Below are 26,941 nucleotides of genomic sequence, written 5' to 3'. Positions count from 1 at the left end.
TCAAACGGGTTCATTCTAGGGGCAAACACACACTGATACCTCCTCTGTGTTTAATTCCGCAAATATCAAATATGAGTTCAAACATTCTTCAAATATATGTTTGTCTATTAAATATATGTAATTCTGTTTCAAACTTACATTGCACACATCTTTCTAATAATGTAGTGTTTGTTTATTTGTTTTATGCTAAAGGCGATCTCCAAATATTTCTATTGTCTTGTTAAATAGGGACATGACTATATATAGGGGAAGAGATGGATAGTGTGGGTGAATAATTTGCCTTCAAAACAGGTAAATCTAATTTCCAGATCACACATTAAGCCTATATCACTCTTCAGGTAATATTTTATTGGAAAATAATAAAGAATCTGCCTTATAGCATAACCACAGAAACTAAGACAAAAATCTGCTTAGATAGCTGGCTAGGCATGCTGCCAGTTTGAAGTAGGGTCATTTGGGGTAACTAACTATATGGAAGCTGTAAGAGATGGAGGGAATACCTTATATTTTCACACAGGATTTATTTTGTGGGTTGAGTTTTGCAAAAGAGGAAAAAAAGTTGGTAAGCAAAAGCACCAAAAATGTTTTGGACTATATTTTTGTTACTCTTCCAAGTTTTTTTTTTTTTCCTCAGACAATATCTTGAAGAAGTTAAAATCTGTATTTCATATCTGTAATGAACATACCAAGTAAAAAGCCTATGCTATATAATATAAAGTATATACAGGTGAAAAAGAATATGATTGTGAAGTCTCCCTTTTCTTCTGATACCTTATCAGGGATAAGTTCCTTATCAGGGAACTTCCCCTGAAGGTTGATATTTACAGTGAATGTAGTTATTCTTAGTTTTCCATTGTCAAGGGCAATGGAAAACTGAGATTTTAATTGCATGGATATCTGCCCACTCCCAAACCCCTCCTCAGATATCTTTAAAGGTATTGTCAATCAGCACATGTTTCTATCATCTGGATAAAAAGAATCTCCTTCTTCAGCAAAATAGCTGCTGCTTCCCAGCTACACACTTTATGGTACCGTTAAATATTTTACTTACCTGTCCCATTTTTTCATATCCTGTTCTACATAGATTTCTAGTTTATTCCCAATAAAAATTATATTGCTGTATAAATATTCAATTGTATGAATTAAGGTGGGAAGGCTCACCAGCTTGCTTGGGTCTTTGTTTATTTATTTATTTATTTTATTGTTTTTTTTCCCTAATAGTAACACATGGCTCTGTCCCTGAGTTCAGACGATTGGGCAGATTTATTTTAGATACTATTGTACAGTCCTAGTGTTCAATATGAGAAAATATGTATACTTGAATCAGCGTTGGTGATTCGAATCGACATATAGAAATTGACCTAGTTTAATAATCAGTTAAAAAACAGAATATCAGTTTAACTACCTGTTATTCCAGTAGGCCAGGGAAAATACTCCTTAATTAGGAGAATATGAACTCCACTATCTTCAGCATATTTTTTTTAAATGTAAGCTAGTTTATTGAAAGCCTTGTTACTTTCCTGTTTTTTGTATGTTTCTGTATATGTGGTAAACACATGACACTGAACTACAGGCATAAACACAAGATTTCAGAGAGTCTTAAATGCCAGCGTAGTTTTGTCTCTAATCTTTTCTACTAAAGATAACTACCTCTATTTCTTTTTAATAAAGTCACGTGGTAAATTCGTATAAAGCAATGCAAATAAAAGACTTACACTGACATCACACATCTAAGTCCTTTTTAATCCATGAAAAAGCAGATATTTCTCCCTGTACTTTTAAGAAGGTTAATTCATGGAAATCTCTATAGGACACTTTAAAACTTGCAATTCTTGATGGAGAAAGACATGTAGCCCTTTTAATATTAGAGCTGTGCCAGAATGTCCATAAATAATTCCTACTCTCTCACAAACCGGAGTGCTAAGAAATGTGCAGACACTGCAGATTTTTACTGTTTTCTCCACTTGCATTCATATTACAATAAATGAGAATAGATTTTTAATATCCATTTCTATTACATGCATTAACTGAAGCTGTGGGGATAACATGAAAAATTTCCTGTGATTTGAGTCTCTAGGGAGGCCCATATGCTTATGTGTGGGCAGAACATTCAGCATTTCTGCTTTTTTTTCTTTCTTTTTTTTTGTTTTTTAGAGTAGCTTAAAATGTTCTAGGGATTGCTAAAGGTCACAGAGCCTTCAAGCACTATTTTGTTTGTTCAATTGTAACCCTTTCCATTAGTATTTTTGGAAGGATGAACCGGTTTCAATTAAAAAACCTGAACTGAGAAAAGTTAAGCGAAACTGAAATGTGCATGAACAAGTTTAGAGTGTACACTTCTTGGCATTATTTTCTTTCCAGTGGATAATTAATATGAAAATGCACCATAATACTGAATAATAAAGTCCTTCTGTCCACACTTGAAATTAAAGTAGGATACTTAGAACAACATAATTTTCTATAAACGTTGATTTGCCTATGTCTAAATTGATTTATTTACTGTGGAGGAGTATAAAGATATAACTTTCCACAGCATATACTTTTTGGTGGAGTATATACCTGTATAAACCTATTATTTGGCAATACACATTATAGATACTTGCCAAAAAGGAATTAGAAAATCAATGACAAAGTTGGAATGTGGTCTCTGAAGTCTTAAATTAGTGGAATTCTGCTAGAGACATAAAAGTTGATTCCCTGCTGTTCACATCTGTTGCATCCTGGATAGAAAAGAAAAGAAAAGAAAATGTTATGGGAAGAGCTGATGCTTGCATCTCTGACTCTTCCTGATTTGTGCTGATGACAGCTGAAGCTGCAGTCTTGTCATCTTCTGCCGCATATTGTCATCAGCAAGGTGGGAACACATCCCTGAATTAAATTAGAATTCAATGTGAAAATCTGATTAGTTTCACAGAAATTCACTTTCTGGTCTAACCTGTAGAAATGCAACTGTTTTAAAAGTTACTACAACAATATTTGGAAATATTATTCAATGTAATCTACCTGTAAGAAAGTAGTTTTTGAAAAGTTTCCTCAAAGAGAGGAAAAGAAATCATAAACATAATGTGAAAATTAAGGCCACAGTCAAGGTAAGGAAGAATCTGGTCACAGCCACAAAGGCGTGATGAAGAGACATAATCAAATGTTCTATAAACCATGAGTTTACACCATTTCCAACACACTAATATTTTTTTCTTTGTCTTTTTCCTTCTTTTTACTTTTCTTTTTCACTTTACAAATAGATTTGCTAGTCTTCTACCTCCTTAAGAATAAAAGTAGTATGTATCAGAGTCAGGAAATGGGCTGAAAACAGTTACATGTATTACATCAATTAACACTTTATCCTATGACTTAGATACTACTGTTATCTCCAGTTTACACATGAAGAAACTGAGGCTTACAGAGATTAAATAAATTACTTAAGTATTCCACTAATTGGTATAGAGCTGGGATGTCTTTCTCAAGACAGAACCTTGAAGCCCCTGCTCTAGGAATGGAAAGGAGTAGATACAGAGAAAAGACAAGAGTAAGTTGCAGTAGGTTGCAGGGAGCCTGTAAAGAGAGCTGTGAAGGAAAGCACACACACGCAAAAATCATCAGAGTGATTCCCTTCTTTAGGCATTTCTGTAACAGGATAAAGAGTAGAAAGAGGAGAAGTTTAGGTAAAATGATGAATGAAGGGTGAGGATTCTGAGAGAGCCAAATTCTAACCTGGAGGTCTTTGGAAACCCCTGACCTTGAGATATAAAGAGGATAAATAAATGTAGGTGGCTACATTAGAGCTGCAGGGATAGGTGAAATCATTTAGCAAAAAATAAATAAATAAATAAAATAATGATAGATAAAGTAGAGAAGAAAAAGAGCCAGCAAAGATACTGAGAATAAATAGCTATATTGGAACTTCCCTGGTGGTCCAGTGGTTAAGACTGTGCTTCCACTGCAGGGGGCATGGGTTTGATCCCTGGTCCAGTAACTAAGATCCCACATGCCCCGCAGTGTGGCCAAAAAGAACAAACAAACAAACAAAAACTATAGTGGCAGGAAAAGAATCAGTGTCCTGGAAATTATGAAGTTAGAATTTAAAGTGAAAGGTAATGGCTACTAGTGTTAAATGCCACAAAGAAGTCAAGTCAGGTCAAGTCAAGATTAGGGTCATAAAGTGCCTATCTGATTTGAATATTACCAGTGTGTTACATAATTATTAGGTGGCAAAGTGAGTTAGAAGGAGATTTTCAGAATAGAAGAAGAAATAAATGAATGTTACTTGAGCAATTAAAAATAGTGAGAGTAGATTCTTAGCAAATCTGGACATAGATGGATGTAAGGATGATAAACTGCAAGTTGATCTTCCTCAATGTATCATGCATACAGGCTGCTTGGAAGGAAGACATGTGGAGGAGGGATTGAAAATCTTGAACCCCAGAAAATGTGTGCAACAAACTGTTCACTTCAATGACTTGAAATTATTCACTTCAATGGCTTGAAACTTATTCCTGCTTGAGATTGTTATCAGTAGTGGATTTAGAAGGAAACTTGTTTTGATATAAAGCAAATGTAAAAGGTAACAAGTAAAGTTCCTAGACTGGATACAAAAATAATTCCGGATGAAATCCAGGAAGAATGCTATGCTGAAAAAGTTCATGATAATCCTCAGCAGCATGGCAGATGAAAAACAGTGATAAAAAAATGGAAACAAAAGAGTCAAGGACTAGTATAGTTTCCTCACAAATTATAAGATGTTTTCAAAATTTAGAAGAACTAGCCCTTCAACTTCTAATGGAACAATAATGAGATTTTGCAGTCGCGAGAAGTTTGAAAGAATGGAGTTGTTAACCTCAGGAGGAAAAGATAACTAGTGATGTTGGTTCCAAAGGAAAATGGGCATAGACAATTTCCTGGAGTGGAATTATGGTTGGGGGCATGTGCCTGGCAAACAGAGGCCATCCTCAAGTACATCAGTCCTCTTTTGTGTATTTGTTTAGAAGTTTTTACTTTATTCAGTTATCCTTGCACATAGTAAAAAGTGTCAAGTATTTCTAGAGGTTAATTTTGAGAAACAGCATCCCACTGCCATTGTTTCTCAGCAACAGTGGCTTCTATTTCTTTTAGCTGATTACTTTGAAAATTGACTCAATATCTCTAGATAATGACCTTCTATTATTAGATCTTTTTGTTTTTTTATTGTTGTTTGGGTTTTTGTTCATTTGTTTTTAGTTTTGGAACATTATGTTTTGACTTCCAACTATAGAAAATAAGGGCTTAGCTTTTTTCTTCGCTGTTTACTCTTTGATTTTTTTTCCTGGAGTTAATTTTGCTTTCTTGTTTGTTTAGTTTTCATATGTGTATGTCTCTAATTCAACCCAAACTTTTGTGTATTACCTATATCATCTCTCAAGACATTTTGGTGCAGCAGGTATTCTGAAGATTTAATCTTTATGAAAAAGTGTCTTTCAGAATCATCTCACCTGTTATAATCTGGATGGGCTACCCCATGTACATGTACAACTATCATCCTGGAATCTCCTTTCCAAATCATCTGAGGACTCTATCACACTCCTTTGTCTCTTTCATTTATCCATCCATTTCATCTATTCACATTTATTGACTGGGTGGGTAATTTGTTAGGCACTATGTATCAGAGGGGCAGGGGGGAAGAAACAAAATTCATTGCTCTTGTTGGCATTATATTATAATGATTGTCAAAAGAGAATAATAATAATATTATATTAATAATAATAGTATTCTCCACTTCTATATGGATGCCTAAAGCCAAGTATAAGAAAAAACAGAGACTCATACTCATGGTATTTGGTAGAGAAATACATGATCAGAGCTTATCTTGCATTGTTTAAAAACAATTTGAGAAATCCAACAGAATTTCTTAACTTTCCATCTTACTAGTCCATTCTAGAGTTTATTCCACTGTCCAAACAGTGTTTTGGAGGCACCAAAGGTGAAACCTCTTTGAAAAACTTTGGAACCCACAGTAAGATTTTGCTACAGAAAGTATTAATGAACTTTTCTAATTACTAAAAAAGAGTTATGTGAACTTTGAGGACCATGGAAAACCTGTATTTATTTAAATAATTTTATTTATATATATTTACTGAAGTGAGAAAAATTACCAATAAGCTAAATAGAAAAACACAAAAAAGCAAAGGTGTCATTAATATTGTCTTCACCTTCAAGTATCCTTGAAATCAAAATCAAAACCCCAAAGCTAGATATAAGTTTGGATTAAAGAGAACGGTACTATATCTTACATATTTACTTTTGTCCTAAATAAATATTTTGAAGTATAATATTACTAATTAACTCTTGTTTCCCAGGTAGTTCTCTGACTCTTTCTGAGAAAGGGGTTTTTATAGGTAACTTTTTGCAGTTTTGTACATATGAAAATATCTTTATTCTCCAGACACACTTAATTGATAAGTCAGGTCATTATAAACTTTTAGGTAGGGAATACCATCTTTCATCAATTTCATTTCTAGAAATGTAGAGGAGTAATGCCATTTTGATTCCTGATCTTTTGATTAGGACTTATTTTCTTTCTCTAGAATCTTTTAGAAGTTTCTCTTTGCCCCCCATTTTCAAAAATTCCTGAATGATGTTTGGGTCTGTCTTCCCTGAGCAGAGCAATTGTTGGGTACCTTCAATCTGGACCTTATGCCCTAGAGTTCTGGGAAATTATCTTTATGAATGTTAATAATGTATTCCTGTACTTTTTTTTATTTTTTCTTTTTATTCTATCCAATTATTTGGACATTATTTGGGCATGTTGGGAAGGTCCTCTAATATTTTGCTCTTTTCTCTCCTACAGTCCATCTCCTTCTCTCTTTCCCATAATATCTAGGAGATATCTTTAGCATTTTCTTCCAACACTTATTAGTGAGTTTTTTAGCACTGACACCAAAATGTTAATGTCCAAAAGTTCCTTTCAAATTTGTTGAATGTTTCTTTGACAAGGGATGCCTTTCTTGTTTCACAGTTCCTGTATCATATATCTTTCTGGTATATTTTATTTTTATGTTTTCTTTCCTCTATATGTAGTGATTTTTTCCAAATGTTTTCTTTCTTTTTGTTTGTTTTGATCAGCATCTTGCCCATTAGTAGCTTTCAAATCTTTCTAGTTATTCTTTGTTGTTTTCTCGTATTTAAGACGGTAGCACTACAAAGCTTATGAAAGCACTGAGCATGTGAGTGGAAAATGCAGATACAAGCTTTACGATGGGGTGATCGAACTGGATATTTTAGTTGAGGATGTGCTATCATGGTCTTTCTTTTCTTTTCCTTTCTCTCCCTTCCCTTCTGTCCAGAACCGTCCCATCTCTTCTCTTAGGCTACTAAGCTTCCTGATAGAAGATTCTTCAAATATTTTTCTTGGAGAGTAAAGACCTGGCTTCAGTGTTTCAGTCACCCAAGGAACCCAGTGAAGGAAAGGTGCTGCATGTAAATCAGCACCTTTTATATGCACGCTCATATTTTCTTCAGTCTGAAGTATGGTGCCTAGCAATGAGACTCTGTTGCTGCTTATTCTTTTTAACTTTTTCATCCACAGAATAAATATCCAGTTGTTTTGCAAAATGAAGAAGAAATCATCTTGCTAAGCAAAGCAGAGAAAGGGATTTGTATTCTCGAGTGACTCTTGAACAGGTTTTCAGTCTAGCCTTCTTGTCATTTACTCTGCATCCAAGATGCCTAGTGACTTTTAGGATTCTATGGAAAAAATTAAATTGGTTCTGAATTGACCCTTTATGGATTTATGATTCAGATTTCTTGGTTATGTTAGGTATATTTCCACTCATTTTAATGCTTTCCAGCTTCCACAATTGTGATACTATTGTATTTTTTTTCTTTCTTTTCACTTTTGTGGGTTAATGACTTAAAAATTCACATTATTGTTGGTTTGGTAGAATTTCATTAGATAACAAAATAGATGTTTGTATTCAGTCAACTATCCTTACTTTAATTTCTACTCACCTTCAGCTTTTTTTGAATTGTACTGGGAAGATTATACGAACACCATTACAATGTCTGGCAGAGTTAGTAATACACATTTGCTAAATTAACTAACACATGAAGAATGAATGAATAAATGAAAACAGAAAACTTGACTGTCTTTCTAGTGATATTGATGAGCAAATTAGTAAATATAATAGTAAATAGAAACATTTGAGAACATACATAGAATATTCACCACTTGCAATTGAAGGTTAAAATTTGAAAGAACATGTATTTATGAGCAGTGAACAGATGGCTGTGGATATGAAGTTAAAAATAGGATTTTAAAATTCTTATTGTTGAAGACATTGGATCTTACAGTACTCAGAATAATGTAGTTAGCAAAACATTCCTGTCTGATCACAGTAATTTAAGCTGAAATATCAGATGAGGGAATTCTCAAAACTAACTAGATTTTGTAAAAGAATGAGGTATGTCATGTAATCACTGTAGAGAGGATGCATAGGAAGTTCATATAGAGATATAAAAATACTGATATATAGAGCTTCAGTAACTGTTTATCAAAACTATGCAAATAAAGTGAGGACCTGATATTTTAGTAAAAGTAGGTGGATGTGTTCTCGTGGTTATGCCAGAAATTCAATAGAATAGAACTCATTATTAGAATATGGCTGTTGCTTTTAAGAAGCAATTCTGTCAAAGAAGTTGGATGTAATGAAGTACATAGATGCAAAGTAATCCACAAACCCAGATAGGGACAGTGATACTCACCAGATATCCAATTTATATCCCAATTCTTGCAATTAGGCAGGATTAACTATATGCCTAATTCTGAGCAATAAATTATGGGCAGAAGTGATGTGTAATGTTTCTGAGACAGAGCATTGAAAATATGCACATGATTTTCCAGCCAGCACACAGTGAATCAGTGAATTGTGAAATTCCGGGTAGTAGAGATACTGTCAGCCTGGGACCTTGAATAACTACATGGAACAGAAGACTCTCCCCACTACCAGGTCTACTTGAGCATATATCATGAGCAAGAAATAAACTTTCTATGTTGTTGCTTGTAAGCAATGTACATGTTATGGTTAATTTACTAGTGAAGCATAGCCACCCAATCAAGATAAATTCATGAATGAATTTAGTGATGATTATTAGAATGATAGAAAGCACAGTTTAGCAAAATTTTAGCAAAGAAAGAAAATACACATGTGAAATGAGAAAATCTTATCCACATTTTGACTGGAAATTTTATTCAATTAAAGCAGAAGAATTGATCCTTTTTTATTTGCCTGGCTGAAAAGTCAAGAATTTGAAGATCTGTTCTGTCTTACTAATGAACAATTACTAAACGGTAGTTAGAGCATGGAACTAAATTATTGGCACAAACTGATCATGATTAAAAAATATAAATAGGAATTAGGATGTATAATCAGAAACATGAACTTCAGGAAATACGTTAAGAACTTCACAGAAATAAAAGGCATCACACCATGGATTGAAATAAAGAGAAATAGATTGAAGACAGGGAACGTTTGTAAAAACACATAGTAAAGAAATGTTAAAATATCTAAGAAACAGTAAAAGGAAAACAAGCTGCTAAAAAATTACCATAATCATATAGATTACTATTCTATCAGTTTAGATTTTTAAAGGATCAAGAAACATACAAGCAAATAAAAAATACTGACTTAAACTTCAAAGGATATTGACAATGAGATTAGATTGGAAATGAGACAAACAGAAACAGAAGGTTTTAAAATTTTGTTTTGGTCATAAAAAAGAGAGACCAACAATTGAGGCAATATTTACAGAGAACAAAATTAAACAGAAGTCAGTTTTATTTTGCTGCATCAAAGAAGATGGTCTTGAAATTGAGAAACATAGCATCTTGTTTTAATGAGAAAAATAAATGAGATAGTTAGGGGTATATGAAGAGACTACATATGTAATTTAATTTCATCATAAACACCAGGCTTGTATAAATTAACTAATAGAATAGTGTAAGAAATATGTATGTATATCCACATCTGTACCTCTCTTTCTCTCACATCATAGAAGTTGTCGGAAATATTAGAGAAATTGTGGAGGATAGGAATAGAACAAAAATCATGGAGAATGGAAATAGAACCAAAAAATGAAGTTTGCAGTTTTCGAAAAATATGGATTCCAAAAATTATAATCTAAGTAAAATGAGCATCTTTTAAAAATTTTTTAGGTTTCTTCCTTCTCTAGGATTAAGATCTCATTTGTTATTTGACAGATCCTCAGTGTACAAAGTTTCTTGCACATAGTAGGCAGTTATAAATATCTGTATCTTATATCAGAGTTTGAGTTTGAGTCATCCGACAAACCTTGGATTTTCTCTTGCTCAACCTTACTTCAGTCATTCCACATTTATTCAAATAGAGGGATTCACTATTGCAGAGCATTAGCATGATTTCTGAGCTGTGTCATTATAAAATTCAATAAGCATGTTTTTTATGATTCATCAAAATCATGATAATTTTGAGGGGGCCAACTATAGAACAAAACAGACATCTGTCCATTACTCTCACTAGTATTTGGCAAAGAGGTTAGAATGCTCATGACTTTATTTACTGATCAACTTTTATAAAAAAATGTGTTACTATATACATTATATGAGAATATGTTAAACTTTTCTAAAACTCAGAAATACAATCCCAGTAAATAAGTAACATTAGTTCAGCAAGGCTTGCTGTTACTGAATTAGTGCTGGTTCCTAGTACCCCTAAAATTCCTTTATGATTACTCCAATACCTTTGTTTAATAGTCCATTTTCTAACATTTCTTTTTCAGGTTTGTCAGATGACTCAAACTCAAATTTATAAAATAGAAGCATAGTGAGCCTAAGAAGGGAATTTTATTTCCATTCTACATGATTTGAAGAAGCTGTCCTTCATCCAACAGATATTTATAACTGCCTACTATGTGCCAGAAACTTTGTACACTGAGGATCTGTCGAATAATAAATGAAATCTTAATCCTAGGGAAGGAAGAAACCTATAAAAATTTAAAATATTTCAGGGTCTGTAGTTCATAAGGGAGATTATACTTTTCTGTTTAGTTCTAAGAGATAAGAACCAGTGGCCTAAGGCATAAGTATTCAATATAAACAAGTCCTTTCTATCCATTGAAACTGCTCATCAACAGAATAGGATGCTTGGTAAGGTTTGAGCCCCACCTCTTTCTGGCAGATTCTTATGTGATATGGATGTTGATTTGGGGTGAAGGATGCTGCTTGAGTTTCTCAAAAGATGATCTCTATTATCCCTCCCAAGACCCTATAGTGGTATTATTCCTAGCAGGCATGCCCTGAAATATATAGCATGGATGCTTTTATTTCTTTAGAAATATCGGTTCATGGCTAGCAGAAAATTGGAGAGACAGGGTAACAGTGGATATACTAAATTACTTGGATTTCAGTTACAAAAAAAGCAATAGAGGAGTTGTGAGAAATAAAGCAAGCACTTCATAAGAGTATTAAATTAGCATACTTTTATACAATAATGAGGTGTTATTGTCACATTTTGTTTTACTGCAAGGTGTGCATTTAAAGAACGACACATAAATTAGGCTAAGCTCAAGGTGCAGGGTTTTCAGTTCTTTTTTTCTCACAAAAATACCATAGCTCTAAATGGGAGTCCATTGGGACATGAATAAGTTGCTTGTTTTAGTTAAGGGAGAAATCTGCCATAGGAGGGGAGTTAGAGGTATGATTTTGATTCCCTGCAGGATAGAAGAGTTGACATCATTAGAATTAAAAACCCATCAATGCCCAGCATGTCGTTGAGGCTGTAGTTGGAAATGCTAAGTGATACTGATACACAAATATTTTCAGGGTCATTTGCAAAAAAAGAGTAGAGTCAGAACTAGACACTTTTAGATTTACTGAATAGAAAAGGAAAATGAAACACAAAATAGTTGAGTCTGCAGAGGTATAGTCCTATTTCAAGGTTACTGTTAGTTAAAGAATTGACACTAACTCTAAACCGTTCCCCACAAACAAACAGCACAGGAGAGACATGAAGTATGTTAGCTGTTCACTCTGCTAAAAATTTAGCCAATTGATTCCATAGAGATTCTGGCTTAAAAGGTTAAAAAACCTTGCTACTCTAATTCTAATTTCCCAGGGTGACCACTATAAGATTAAGTGAGAAAGAACAACAATGAAAAAGACAGCACAGAAAAGTCTGAGCAATAATTCCACTTTAATTAGACAAATTTTTATTTGAAACAGAAAATCCAAAGGGAGAATGTAATTCACTCTACAACAGTTTATATTATTTTTAAGTTCATACATTTTAGTTGTAACTCCTTTACAAAACATGCCAATAGTAATTTAATTAATTTAATCCTAGATCATTTAAAGGGAAAATTCCTAGATCAATATTTTGGATGGTTTGATTTAATATGCTAATATCTTTATATCAATATTTCTCTTTGCAGTTTCCCAGTTCCCAAAACTGTGAAGGGTAGCAGAACTTGCCACCCCAAAATATCTCTGTCATAAGGATATTTTGAGCTGGTTATTTTTTTTTTTTTTTGATTTTTTAAAAAAAAATCTTTATTGGAGTATAATTGCTTTACAATGTTGTGTTAGTTTCTGCTGTATAAAAAAGTAAACCAGCTATACATACACATATATCCCCATAACCCCTCTATCTTGTGCCTCCCTTCCACCTTCCCTATCCAACCCCTCTAGGTGGTCACAAAGCACTTAGCTGATCTCCCTGTGCTATGCAGCTGCTTCCGACTAGCTATCTATTTTACATTTGGTAGTGTATATATGCCGATGCTACTGTCTCACTTCGTCCCAGCTTACCCTTACCCTTGCCTGTGTCCTCAAGTCCATTCTCTACGTCTGCGTCTTTATTCCTGTCCTGCCCTTAGGTTCATCAGAACCATTTTTTTTTTACACACCATATATATGTGCTAGCATACGTTATTTGTTTTTCTCTTTCTGACTTACTTCACTCTGTATGACAGACTCTAGGTCCATCCACCTCACTACAAATAACTCAATTTCGTTTCATTTTATGGCTGAGTAATGTTCCCTTGTATATATGTGCCACATCTTCTTTATCCATTCATCTGATGATGGACACTTAAGCTGCTTCCATGACCCGGTTATTGTAAATAGTGCTAATGCATATTGTTGTACATGTCTCTTTTTGAATTACTGTTTTCTCAGAGTATATGCCCAGTAGTGGGATGGCTGGGTCATATGGTAGTTCTGTTTTAGTTTTTGAAGGAACTTCCATACTGTTCTCCATAGTGGCTGTATTAATTTACATTAACAGCAACAGTGCAAGAGGGTTCCCTTTTCTCCACACCTGCTCCAGCATTTATTGTTTGTAGATTTTTTGGTGATGGCCATTCTGACCAGTGTGAGGTGATACCTCATAGTGGTTTTCATTTGCATTTCTCCAACGATTAGTGATGTTGAGCATCCCTTTGTGTGTTTGTTGGCAGTCTGTATGTCTTCTTTGGGGAAATGTCTATTAAGTTCTTCCACTCATTTTGAATTGGGTTGTTTTTTGATATTGAGCTGCATGGGCTACTTGTATATTTTGGAGATTAATCCTTTGTCAGTTGCGTCATTTGCAAATATTTTCTCCCATTCTGAGGTTTGGTTTTTTGTCTTGTTTATGGTTTCCTTTGCTGTGCAAAAGGTTTTAAGTTCCATTGGTCCCATTTGTTTATTTTTATTTCCATTTCTATTGGGGTTGAGTCAAAAATGAACTTGCTGTGATTTATATCATAGAGTGTTCTGCCTATGTTTTCCTCTAAGAGTTTTATAATGTCTGGCCTTACATTTAGGTCTTTAATCCATTAGGAGCTTATTCTTGTGTATGGTGTTAGGAAGTGTTCTAATTTCATTCTTTTTTTTTTTAATTAATTAATTAATTTAACATCTTTATTGGGGTATAATTGCTTTACAATGGTGTGTTAGTTTTTGCTTTATAACAAAGTGAATCAGTTATACATATACATATACATATGTTCCCATATCTCTTCCCTCTTGCATCTCCCTCCCTCCCACCCTCCCTATCCCACCCCTCCAGGCAGTCACAAAGCACCAAGCTGATATCCCTTTGCTATGCGGCTGCTTCCCACTAGCTATCTACCTTACGTTTGGTAGTGTATATATGTCCATGCCTCTCTCTCGCTTTCTCACAGCTCACCCTTCCCCCTCCTCATATCCTCAAGTCCATTCTCCAGTAGGTCTGTGTCTTTATTCCTGTCTTACCCCTAGGTTCTTCATGACATTTTTTTTCTCTTAAATTCCATATATATATGTTAGCATACGGTATTTGTCTTTCTCTTTCTGACTTACTTCACTCTGTATGACAGAGTGAAGACACTGTATGACACTCTGTATCCACCTCATTACAAATAACTCACTTTCGTTTCTTTTTATGGCTGAGTAATATTCCATTGTATATATGTGCCACATCTTTTTTTTTTTTTTTTTTGGTGATACGCGGGCCTCTCACTGTTGTGGCCTCTCCTGTTGCAGAGCACAGGCTCCGGATGCGCAGGCTCAGCGGCCATGGCTCACGGGCCCAGCTGCTCTGCGGCACATGGGATCTTCCCGGACTGGGGCACTAACCCGTGTCCCCTGCATCGGCAGGCAGACTCTCAACCACTGCGCCACCAGGGAAGCCCATGCCACATCTTCTTTATCCATTCATCCGATGATGGGCACTTAGGTTGTCTCCATCTCCGGGCTATCGTAAATAGAGCTGCAATGAACATTTTGGTACATGACTCTTTTTGAATTATGGTTTTCTCAGGGTATATGCCCAGTAGTGGGATTGCTGGTTCATATGGTAGTTCTATTTGTAGTTTTTTAAGGAACCTCCATACTGTTCTCCATAGTGGCTGTACCAATTCACATTCCCACCAGCAGTGCAGTAGTGTTCCCTTTTCTCCACACCCTCTCCAGCATTTATTGTTTCTAGATTTTTTGATGATGGCCATTCTGACTGGTGTGAGATGATATATCATTGTAGTTTTGATTTGCATTTCTCTAATGATTAATGATGTTGAGCATTCTTTCATGTGTTTGTTGGCAGTCTGTATGAGCTGGTTATTTTTAAAAAAACAGCAGAGGTGTGGGAAGCTCTGAACACCAAGTAGAAGTTACCCTTTTGTAAGAGACATTTACATTTATTAGGGAAATCTCCATTTGTAAGGGTGCCTTCCTGTCTGTACTAGGGAGAGAAGGGTGGCTAAATCTCTAGAAAGTTATCAATGAAGAGGGCAAGGACTTAAATCTGCATAACAACTATACCCTTGTTTACTGTGCTTTACTTGATAACCTCCAGTAACTGGCTTCTCCACCCCCAACATCTTCCTTTTGTCCTTAACTGGAGATGGTATTTAAGGTGGTGGCTTGGGCTGTTTTAGGGAGTCACTTGGTTTTCCATTGTCTCTCCCAAGTATACAGTAGGTATACATGTTATCAAACTTCTGATGGTTTTTTTTTTTCCTATTAATCTGTCTTTTACTATAGGGTGGTCTCAGCAAGAACCTTAAAAGGGAAAAAGAAAATTATATTCCCTCCCCTACAACTGCCTTTAGCTTTCATTGTTACGCCTCATTCATGAAAAGAATACAGAACCTAAATAGAGCACCTTTTTGAAATTTCTAACTGCCAGTGCCATTCAATGGCATGTATTAACCCAGGTGAAGAATAACTTAACTTCCTTCCTTTTGTTCATTTCTTTGGAGATAAGAGTAGCAAGTATTTGCCAAGTAATTTAATAAGCCTTTAAATTTTGCAATTGAGGATTTATCATTGAACTTAAATTTCAAAGCATAAATACTATTTATTTTGACAATCACAAACTTTACAAATACTAAGAAAAGAGAAAAGCTCTAAATAACTCAGCAGTAAATTCATCAGCTTGGCATCTCATTCCGCTTTTCTTTCCAAGCTAAGCCAGTAGAACCACTGTTGCCATAACTCAAGCAGAAGAGAATGAAGAAAGTTGGAGAAGCTGAAATGAATATATGTATTCTTTTTTGTCTTCTGTAGTCTGAGCAAGTGTTTTTTTACTCTCAATCATTAATATGCGTAGGAATCGTCTGGGGATTCTGTTAAAATGCAGATTCAGATTCAGTAAATCTGAGCTGGGGACCTGAGATTTTTATTTCTAATTAACTCCTAGGTTATGGTAATGTTGCTGGGCCTAGATTACACTTTTAATAACAAGAGTCTTCAATCTTAATTTCTTATTCTTCTCTTGATGTTGTGGACCTAAAGTAAAAGGAACAACCTAAGAGCTGTAATCAGGGGGCTTACTGAGGACTATAGCCTGAGAAACAGCCTCTCAGTAGCTCTAAGAAAACTGCTTCAAAGAGCCAGAAGGAGAAGCCTAGTTTATGTATGATTTTTGTCTAGGGAATACATGCAGTTAAGCATACATCTTGGTAAAAGATTACTGCTATTCACGAAAAAACAGATTAATTCAACTTAATGATTTTAGTGCTTTTATTTGTATGAGAAGATGCAAGAATCTGGGTTCATTAAAAGTCTTCCTGAGATATACATCTAAGGGGGCTGTTTTCCCAAAGCACAGAGTCCCTCATCCTGTTTCTATTCCCAGATTCCTCTCAGGGTACACTATCAATCAGTGACTACAGTGGCTAATGAATTAAAGCTGGGTGCTAAGCAATACTATTTGTTCTTCTTGGTTTACATTTACATTTTCCTCCTAATGTTATTGTTTGAGTTGTTCTCATTTGAGTCCTCTCAGTATTGGCTAGTTTATCTTGGTGTTTCTACATTAGATTTATTTGTCTTTTTGTAAGAAATGCTCTACTCTTTAATTTTTTTGAAGCCCAAATTGTGGTATTAATGGAGAAGGGTGGAGAGTATGATGCAATATGATGGTTTCGTTAATGTTTCAGAACAGGCCTCCCGAAAATGTGCAAATTTTGGCATGTGGATTATTTTGTGCTAAAGGCATTGGAGAGCCTGTGGCTCAAGAGAACTACTGCCTCTTCCTTAACTATTTAGAAGAATTTAAATTGGGGATTTTTCCCCAAAAAACCACTATTACCAGAGGTAAATTTTATCTAAAGGGCAAGCATTTATACCAAACATCTGCTCTTATTATCATCCTGTGAATGACCCTCCTGTCCTTGGAAGCCTTAGGCCTCCATCCCATTCCTTAGCTCAGGATGGCATATATACCTCATTTTATGAAATTGAAATTTGATTTTATCCTGTTAATCTGTCCCATGTCAATTTAATTCTTAGACCAGCCAGAAGAACCTAGAAGGATAGAGGAAAATTTTCTTTCTCTCTGACATTATCATGGGTAAAGCCTGTAAGTGGATGTATCATGAGCTTTGGAGGAAGCTCCAGAGCAGAGTGCAGAAGAGAGGGACACCGCTGAGTTTAGCTTTCCCTCTTTATTTTGGGTATTAGATCTATATAAATAGCTCTAGTATCCATTCATTGAGCATCTTCTCTATTCTAGGTCCTCATTTAACTCTTTTAAGAATTTTTGTTTTTAAATATTTTAATTAACTTAAAAGCTTATTATCCTTGTTTTACAGATAGGGAAAGGTCATGAATCCCATTTAAAAGGTGAGGGTTAATAGGTCTGTACAAAGTTAAATAAACACTTCTAAATTCAATTTCTGAGGCCAGCGTTACCTTAATTCCAAAACCAGGTAAGAGATTACAAAAGAGAAAAAAAGAATTAATTACAGACCGAAATCTCTCATAAACCTAGATATAAAAATCACCAACAGAATATTAGCAAATTGAATCCAGCAAAATAGAGAAAAAACATTCTACACAACAACCAAGTGAAATTTATTCTAAGTATATAAGACTGGTTCAAAATATAAAACTCCATCAATGTAGTCTACCATATCAGTAAGATAAGGAAGAAACTCATATGATCGTATCAATTGATACAGAAAAAGTATTTGAGAAAAACCAATACCATTAATGATAAAAACTATCAGCAAACTAGAAAGAAGGAAACTTCCTGAACTTGATAAATGCATCTACAAATAAAATCTGCAGCTGACATAATAGGTAATGGTGAAGGACTGATTGCGTTCCCTGTAAGATTGTGAAGATTGCAAAGATGCCCATTTTCACTGCTCTTATTCAACATGGGACTGAGAATTCTAGCCTATACAGTAAGGGAAAAAACGGAAATGAAGTCACACAGTTTGAAAAGGAAGAAATACAACTATCCCTGTTTGCAGATGACGTGATTGTCTAGATAGAAAATCTCGAGTCTTAAAAAAAACTTGAATAGGTAGGGTCAACAAGATTGCTGAATACAAGATCAACACACACACACACACACACACACACACACACACACACATGAATTATATTTCTATATACTAATAAGGAACACATTAAACTTACATCAGAAATGCAGTACCATTTTAATACTCCAAAGAATGTGAAATGCTTAGGCATACATCTAACAAACATATGCAAGAGCTATAGGCTGCAATGTATAAAATGTTGATGAAAGAAATAAAAGAAGACTGGAGTAAATGGAAAGACATATCATGCTCAAGGATTGGAGGATTCAACATAGGACATATAAATTTAACGCAATTCCTATCAAATTCCCAGCAAGATTTTTGTACACATAGATAAACTTATTCTAAAGTGTATTTAGGAAAGGCCCTAGAGTACTGAAAGCAATTTTGGAAACGAAAAATAAATTGGGAGAAATCACTCTTCTACTGTTAAGACTCACTATGTTATAGTAGTTATATAGTAAAGTGAAATAGACATTGTAACACTGTTACAGAGAAAGTTACATAGATCAGTGGAACCAAATAGAGGAACCAGAAATAGATCCACACAGGTATATGCAATCATTTTTTGACAAAGTTACACAAGCAATTCAATGGAGGAAAGAATTGTTTTGGAGAAATTTTACATACAGAGGCATTAAAAAAAACAACCTTCTGCCTATGTCTCACATCTTAATAAATATGAGTACATATATAGCTGGTGAAATATGAATAAACTCTAAATCATACCAATGATAATTACCTGATTTTGAGATTGCATTATTATTATACAAGATGGCAACACTGGGGGATACTGGATACATGGTAAATTGGACCTCTTTTTACATTCCTCTTCAACTTTTTATACATCTATAATTTTTTCAAAATAAACATTTAAAAATTGTCAGTAGTTCATTTAAGATCCTACACAGCTTGAAGAACATGCTGCTGACTTTCTAACCTCTCCAGAGCTAGAGTTCCTATCTGCTGCTGCATGCTATACTCTTCTAACTTCTAGCAAACAGCGTTCTGGCGTGGAGGTAGGAGGGCAATGCCAGGTTGTGGAAGTTAATATAAGGTATACAAATTCTGTAAGTAAAGATATATCCTGACTTACTGTTCGGGAAACCCTATCTTACTTGGAAAGTTGGGTTTATAACCTCAGTAAAACACCAATTCCTCTTTTGTTTCCTGACTCACATTTTCTCACTACTCACTCACTACTAAGTATACTTTATAAACTACTCACTACTAAGTATAAACTATGTTGAGATGGAATTCTAGGGGAAAACCTTCAATGTACCTGTTTGCACATCTTCTTTCTTAAGGGTTACGTTCTACCCTCCTGAAAGGTTTTTAAAGGACAGAACTGTTTTCCTTACTCTAATTACAATTTCAAGCAACTACTATTGTAAAGACCTTTTTCTAGCTTAGTTTTCAGTTATTTTTCACTCTAAAATGTTTAAAGTTGGTTCTTCCTCCCTAAGTGAATTCTTTCCATATTGCTAGTTCTGTTTTTTGTTGTTTTTTGTTTTCTCTTCCTTCTCTCTGTTTGAAGCATATAGAATCACATCTGCTTAACTCAGGGACTGTTGAGATTTCATGGGGATTTGGGGAGTAGCAGGCATCCTGGCCTGGAGATTGTTATTACTTTTTGATCCACCTCCAGTAAGCAGTCTAACAATTCCTCTCACACCTTCCACCAAAAGTTTTCTCCTCAGGCTAATTGACTGTTAATGGAAGATAAGTAAGGCATTTAAACATCCACATCTTCTCAGTATACATGATTGATATCACCCTCTTAAAAAACAGGATTTAGGGAGCAGTCATTCTTTTTTTTTTTTTTTTTCCTCTGTCACATCAGAAACTGGGTTTGTGGGATGGATTGGGAGACAGATTTTATTTTCTGCTTGAGTTCTTCCAGGAATAGTAGGGAACTGCTAAAGTTGAAGTTACAGGGGTATAAGGACAGCGAGTTTTTTACATAACTAATCTATAGTTGAGTTTTATTTGAAAAAAATACTACATTTTCATTTGAAAATAGAGTGTTAGCCAGATAAATATCACTTCTTTTCTGTGAAAATTAACTCATGAATTTAGATTTTGGTAGATTAGGCGTCTATATGCATAGCATCTAATCTCTGAACCAGTTTTTGGCCTCTTTAATACAATAACTTTAAAATTACAAATTACACCCTTTAGTTTCCCTGGCTAAATAAAATAAATAAAGATAAGGTCATTTAATTAGACTTGTTTCAGACTTGCTATGGAAATAGCTAGTCATTAATGAAAAATGAAGTAGAATCTCTGGAGTAGGATGTGCTCTGACTGAGTATTGTCTTACAGTCTATTCCCTGATGGTGATTGTTACAAGATGGACCAAGAAATGAATGAGTGGCTCCCCAAGAGAAATACATTCTATGCACATAGTTATCTGAGCCAGTTGTTTGAAAACAAATATTTTATAAAATATAAATAATTCAGTTAGCTTCAGGAAGCAGTCCCTTATCCTGTAACTCTCTCGAAGCTGTTCCTTCTCTCAAGTTACACTTATTGTTCAAGCATCAATCAGCGCTTACAATAACCTTCAACCTGCCCTTCCGAATTTCCCCAAATGCAAGTTGTAGTCATTATCACCAGAGTTAACTTTCTCGAATGCAAATCTTACTATGATACCCTCTTTAAAAGTATCTCATTATGTTTCAGCCTTGCTGTCTGTGCCATGAGTAGCATCTTTACTTTGGCTTGCTCAAAGATTACTCTGTAACATGCAAACTGTATGTGAAACCAGATTATAAACAACTGCACTTATTCCAGGAATGGCAATTTTACTTAAATGTTGGGTAAACTCTTTAAATAAAAAATACCGATTTATTAGAGAATAGCATGAAATGCCATATGAATTTTGAAATAAAATAAGAAACCTTGAAGAAATGTCATGCTTGTAAAATCAATCTTCTTTGGATTTTGTGTTCAGACTCCTTATCATAGTGTATAATTCTTTTAACAATTGGACCCCAGCTAACACCGTATCCTGTGACTCCTTACTACTTACATTTCTCTGAGCTATCTCTGATGGACTACTAGTACCGTTCCCCAAACTTCCCATGCTCTTTGTGCATCTCTGAATTCTTTCATGCTGTTCTCTCTGCCTAAAATACCATTTCCCAGTTTCTCTGAGTTGTGAATTGCTATTCATCCTTAAAGTTTACAAATTCATTCAAACTACATAAATATATTATTCTTTTCTCTGTATCTAAAAATAATACTTCCCATAAATCTATTCAAGTATATTTTATGTTGTATCGTGCTTATTTTATGTATTTGTTACTTTTACTAGTTATGAAAGCTTTAAAGTTAAAGGATATGTCTTATTCAATTTTTGTCTTCCTGCAGTGTTTACACTCCTCCTTCGAAAGATTTCATTTAGATCCCCTTTCCTTGAGTGTGGGCTGTACTTTATGACTCCCTTATAACAAACTGAATGTAGTGGAAATCACAGAGTATAACCTCCAAGACTAGGTCATAATCAACACAAAATTTAGTACCTGGAAGTGATCCATCATGCTGCCATGACAGAGATGTAAAATCTCTTTGGCTGGACAATGAATAAAACTGGTAGGATTTTGAAAAGAAAAGTGGTAAAGGTTTTAAAAGCATTGAAAAAAACTCTATGTAGAAGAATGGTGACAATTCATAAGGCTTTGTGTGAGGGCTAAAAATAAAGCTATCAATGATTCCTGCAAAAACATGGAAAGTAGAAAAGATACCTAATGAACTGGGAGATCTAGCTATGGAGCTTTCCAGAACAAGTGTTGGAAGATGCCATCTGATTTCTTTTTGATACTTACGGTAAAATGTGAGAAAAGAGAGATGAACTAAAGTAAATATTGTTAAACACAAGGAAGCAAGATTTGATTGCTTTGAAAATTCTCAACAACTCCAGATAGTAAACACTGCCACGAAAACATGCTGTACAGATGAAATCAAGACTGGGACTGTAAAATCTTTGTTAAGATCTCATAAGACTCTGAGGTGAAGCTTCAGAATACCATTCAGTCAGAAAAAAGCTCCTCCAAATATTTTAAGGGTATGCCTTGCAGATCCTCTAAATCAAATAACAGAGGTACTAAGGAGCTTAAGGAAATTGCCCATCAGCAAAAGTCTAAAATAGAAAAGGGCATATGTCAAAAGAGGTTTGTCAGTGTGACCTTTGGCACATTAAGATTAACAGGAGATCCAAACAGTTTTAAAAGAATTATTTTGGTGGAAACAATGTCACCTTGGACTGAAAGGGACAGTTTAAACTGGTGGTAATTTTGCCAATATAATTTTGATCCTCAAAAGTTCTTGCATGCATTGGACAATCTACCTGGCATGTTGTAAAGACATTCCAGCAACTATATAAAGTCCACATTTTGAGGTACTGAGATATTCTACCAATAACCAGTGAGAAACTGAAGTCTTTAGCCAATGGCTATGTGATTGAGCCAACTTGCTAGGGTATCATCTAGTCCAGGTAAACCTTAAAGTGACTGAAGCTCCAGCTAATATCTCAACTCTAACATCATGAGACACTCCAAACCAGAACCACCAGTAAGTTGCTCTTGTATTTCTGATTCTCAAAATCACTGATATAATATTTGTTGTATTCCATTAGGTTTGGATTAATTTGTTACACAGCAAGAGATGACTAAAACAGTTCTTTTTGTCATCTACTGTATTGTTTGGTGTGTAGTTCTCAGTTATCAAATATTTGCTGGAAGAGAAAAGGAGAGAAAAGATGAAGACAGAGTGGGTGGAATACAGAATAGAAAAAATATGGAGAGAAATCATGATATTTAAAATAATTTAAAGGTTTCTCAATGACATTTTTTTCATAATATATGTTAAAAGTTATTTGGCTTTAAAAGTAAAAATGTCTGAATTTATATCAACAAATTAAGACAAAGGTGGTGGGCACTGATACTGACCTTTTCTGCACATCACATAGGCATTTTGTTATGATTTTCATTAAAATTTGTCATTTAATCTTAGCAAAAATTCTGGGAGTTAGGTTTTATCTCCAATTTATATATGAGAAAACAGCCTTAAAGGTATGAAATAACTTGTCACAATCATAAACCCAGTAAGTAGCAGAAGTAGAATCTGATCCCACATCTATCTGATTCCAAATTTTCTAATGTTTTGCTGTTGTATGAAACACATATTATTAATGATGCCTAGTGGATCTGGCATAGCAAGGAACTTTCTTTTTTCATTTATGTATTATTGATTATTTACTAAGAAGTTAAAAGTATTTATTAGCAGAATATTTGGGAATATTCTGGAGTCGACTGTGTTCAACTTTATTTGCACATCAGCTTTGCCTCAGGAGACTGTTTTAAAAAATACAAGTGTGGGGTGCAACATAAGTAGGCCTAGTAATCTGTTTTTTATAATCTCCTTAGAATGAAAAGTAGGGAAAAATTGTTCTAGGCATTAACTCTAGACAATTCTAACTTTTCTTCTCTTCCAACTCACGTTGGTGTTTCAACTTTGCCCTTCCCTTCCTTTTTCTTTCTTATAAAAACATCTATTGACTGTCTCTTAGATGCTTAACACTTTAATAAAAAATTTCTGCATATAACTAAGAAGTAGAAGGATTAGATCATACATTGAGTAGAATTCTGAGATCCTTTTTTGAAAATAATATTGACTTGTCTATAATGACGATACTGGGAATAAAGGGTTGAACTGGTGGGTGATGCACATATGAAACAATCTGAGAAAAATTGACTATTGGCTTCTTACTCAATTAGAGTTTCTCCTACGGTTAGCCCTTCAGTATATACCACAAAATTTTTATCCAAAAAAATTATTTTTCTTATATTCCTGTATACTTTAAGAATCTCTAAACAAATACTATTATTTATCTATAACATTTATAACTTTATGGTTTAAGTATCAGCCACAGAAATATTGTACACATTTGCTCATTCACTTAAAAACAATCATTTTACTTTCTGGACCTTTATCAGTTGTGGGTTTTTGTTTTTGTGTATGTGTATGAACTTTACAAATTTATTTTAAAAGTTCAAAAATTTCTTTCAGGTCACCCAAGTAATTGCTGATTATGTTATTCTGGCCTGTGGGATTGTGAAAGCATGTTGATGATACCAAAACAAGAAAAATAATCACTTCTATTCATAGAGCCCTGAAAATGTTACTTTGTCCTTCTCCTGACATTCTCCATGACTCTTCTGACTCCATTGTTTGCACTTGAGCTGTTCTCACTGTGGAGAGAGCCCTGGATTCCCTTAAATCTAATAAAGTCCAATTAAGGACTGTTAGTTCCTGAGTTGCATACCCTAAGGACACATGTTAATGATGAGTTTAAAATGGTGTCCTATTAGAGGCTTACAGAGTGCCAGCCACCTTAGCACTTCATTTTAAAAATGAGTGATAATTGGTAAGACTTTAGCATTCCTATTTAAAAGATAAGGAAGTACAGATTCAGGGAACTTCAGGACTTCATCAAGGTTGCCCAGACAAGCCACACTTAGAGCTTCTTAGATTATGAGTAGGTTAAATAATTGAATGACAGAGCTAAGATCCATTTCAATAAGACCCACAGTTTTAGTGTTTGGAGATGTGTGTGTGTGTGTTTGTGTATAGATATATATTTGGATTTGGGGAAGAGGATGTTTCTAGTTTTGCTTTCATTTTGAAAGATCTGTCCAGATTTTTATGAAATGGAATTGATTGGAACATTGACAGAAATTCCATTTTGTGCTATGGAAGCGTGCAGAAAATTTAGGGCCTAATTCTGTGATTTGCAGCTATGATGAAGGTAGTTCTTCATGAATCTTTTGAACTGTAAGATTATACAGGAGAAAATGAAACTATTTGGTCACCATCATCACATTCTTAGAAATGAAATTTTCAGCATGAACATTTGATACCTCACACCCTTCTTCCACACCCTGCCTATATGGGGCCTTTTCTGTGTGTAATAATATATGAATAGGCCCAGAATTAGTACAGTTAATCTCTTCTACGTCCCAGGGTACTAAATCCTCCATTAACTCAATTCTTGTTGAGGCATAGAAAGAAAATGCCTGGAAAATATCCTGGTGATTATATTTTTCCTTATGCAGTCTGAACCCAGGTATCACTTATATAGGCAACATACGATTATATAGGAAAACCTCTAAATACCACAGGCAGACTTTCATAGATTCAAAGTATTAAGGGATAGAAAGTGGTCTTAAAATGAATCTAACAAAGCCTATTATATGTATATAGTTTTTATTTAAGATATGAAATCAGCTAGATTCCTATCTTTTCAACAAGAGAACATCCTAAAAAACACAATATATTTAAATTAAAATATCATAAATGTTAATTTTCTGTGAAAAAATTGGAAGGAGTATGTCTAATGATAATATAGTAATTGGAAAGGGAACTCTTCAAAGAAATGAACCAAGGGATAGTGCAAAAACATTATCATAATGAGAAATGAAACAGCACACCAGAAATTAGAAGCAGACATTAATAAGAATTAATGTACACACACACAAACACACAAATAACAACTTCAGAATGAAATCACATGACAGCATATGTCCTTAAGTGTGTAAAAGGGTCTCTGACTCATACCTGTGGTCAGGTTAGCTCTGAAGATGGAATAGGGTCAGATGAGGATAGTTCTAAGGGCATTAGATTCCAAAAATCCATGAAGATGTTCAGTCGGAGTTCTTCCCTTTGGGGCCATGGTTATAGGTCACATACATGCTTCCCAGAAATATATCTTAGTAATTTGTCTGAAGAAGAGATAGGTTGGCAGGTTTCTACTTTGGGGCATAAAATATTTAGAACATTTCTAGGATTGCTGTAAAATTTTGAATTTCCTACCATTTTCATATGTTATGACCATTATCCTCTTGATCACAAAATTATCCCAAAGGTGGAGCCAGAAGGAAGTTACTTTGCAATCCAAGTCATGTGTTAAGTAGTAGAGAGTGGTCAAGAAGCATCGACAGGAAAGTGCTCACTGGTAGTCTCTTAAGTATATTATTCTTTCATGGAATTCTTTTATGGAAGTGTAGTGATTAGGTCTTATCTTCATCTTATAAATCCCACAATGCCAAATCCCAAATTCTGTCAGTCATTCGTTCAATAATTAGCACCGACAGTGAGATTTATTAATTCCCTGATGTATCAAACTTCACCAGCTGTCTTGAAGTTGCAGAGCATAATGGTAGGATCTCAGAATCATACCTGTGCCTGACTTTCACATGGGGATAAACACTAGATGTTGCAAATTTAAATTTTTTTTAATGAATTAGATCTACTATACAATTTTTGGGTTATCTTAAGGTGATCTGAAGCTAAATTTCTGTGATAATAACTTCCATTTTGTGTTTTCTAGGTATTACTGGAATAGATTTATAAAAGAAAGTGAAAAAAGTAAATAATTAAAGAAAAACTTGTGCTATATTTTTATCCACATCAAATTTCACCTGTTCTTGTGATGAATACACAATTTGTTCAGGCTTTTCCTTATTACCCAGCTCTGTTTAGGGAATATTTCCTAAAGCAGTGATATTTTTAGAGATATTTCTTTTGCTATTTGTGTAGTACTTTATAAGAGATAGATATTTGATGAAAATTGGAAATG

The 26,941-nt window shown here is 34.4% G+C and overlaps 1 long non-coding RNA gene across 1 annotated transcript in view; it reads left to right on the top strand.

The window, feature by feature from the left end:
* LOC307181328 overlaps nucleotides 1–26,941 on the top strand; it is a 592,448-nt gene that overhangs the window by 43,707 nt on the left and 521,800 nt on the right. The gene's annotated exons all lie outside the window — the stretch shown is intronic.

Source organism: Stenella coeruleoalba, assembly GCF_951394435.1.
Source record: "Stenella coeruleoalba genome assembly, chromosome: 2".
NCBI classification, from domain to species: domain Eukaryota; kingdom Metazoa; phylum Chordata; class Mammalia; order Artiodactyla; family Delphinidae; genus Stenella; species Stenella coeruleoalba.
This window is presented reverse-complemented; position numbering and strand designations above follow the sequence as displayed.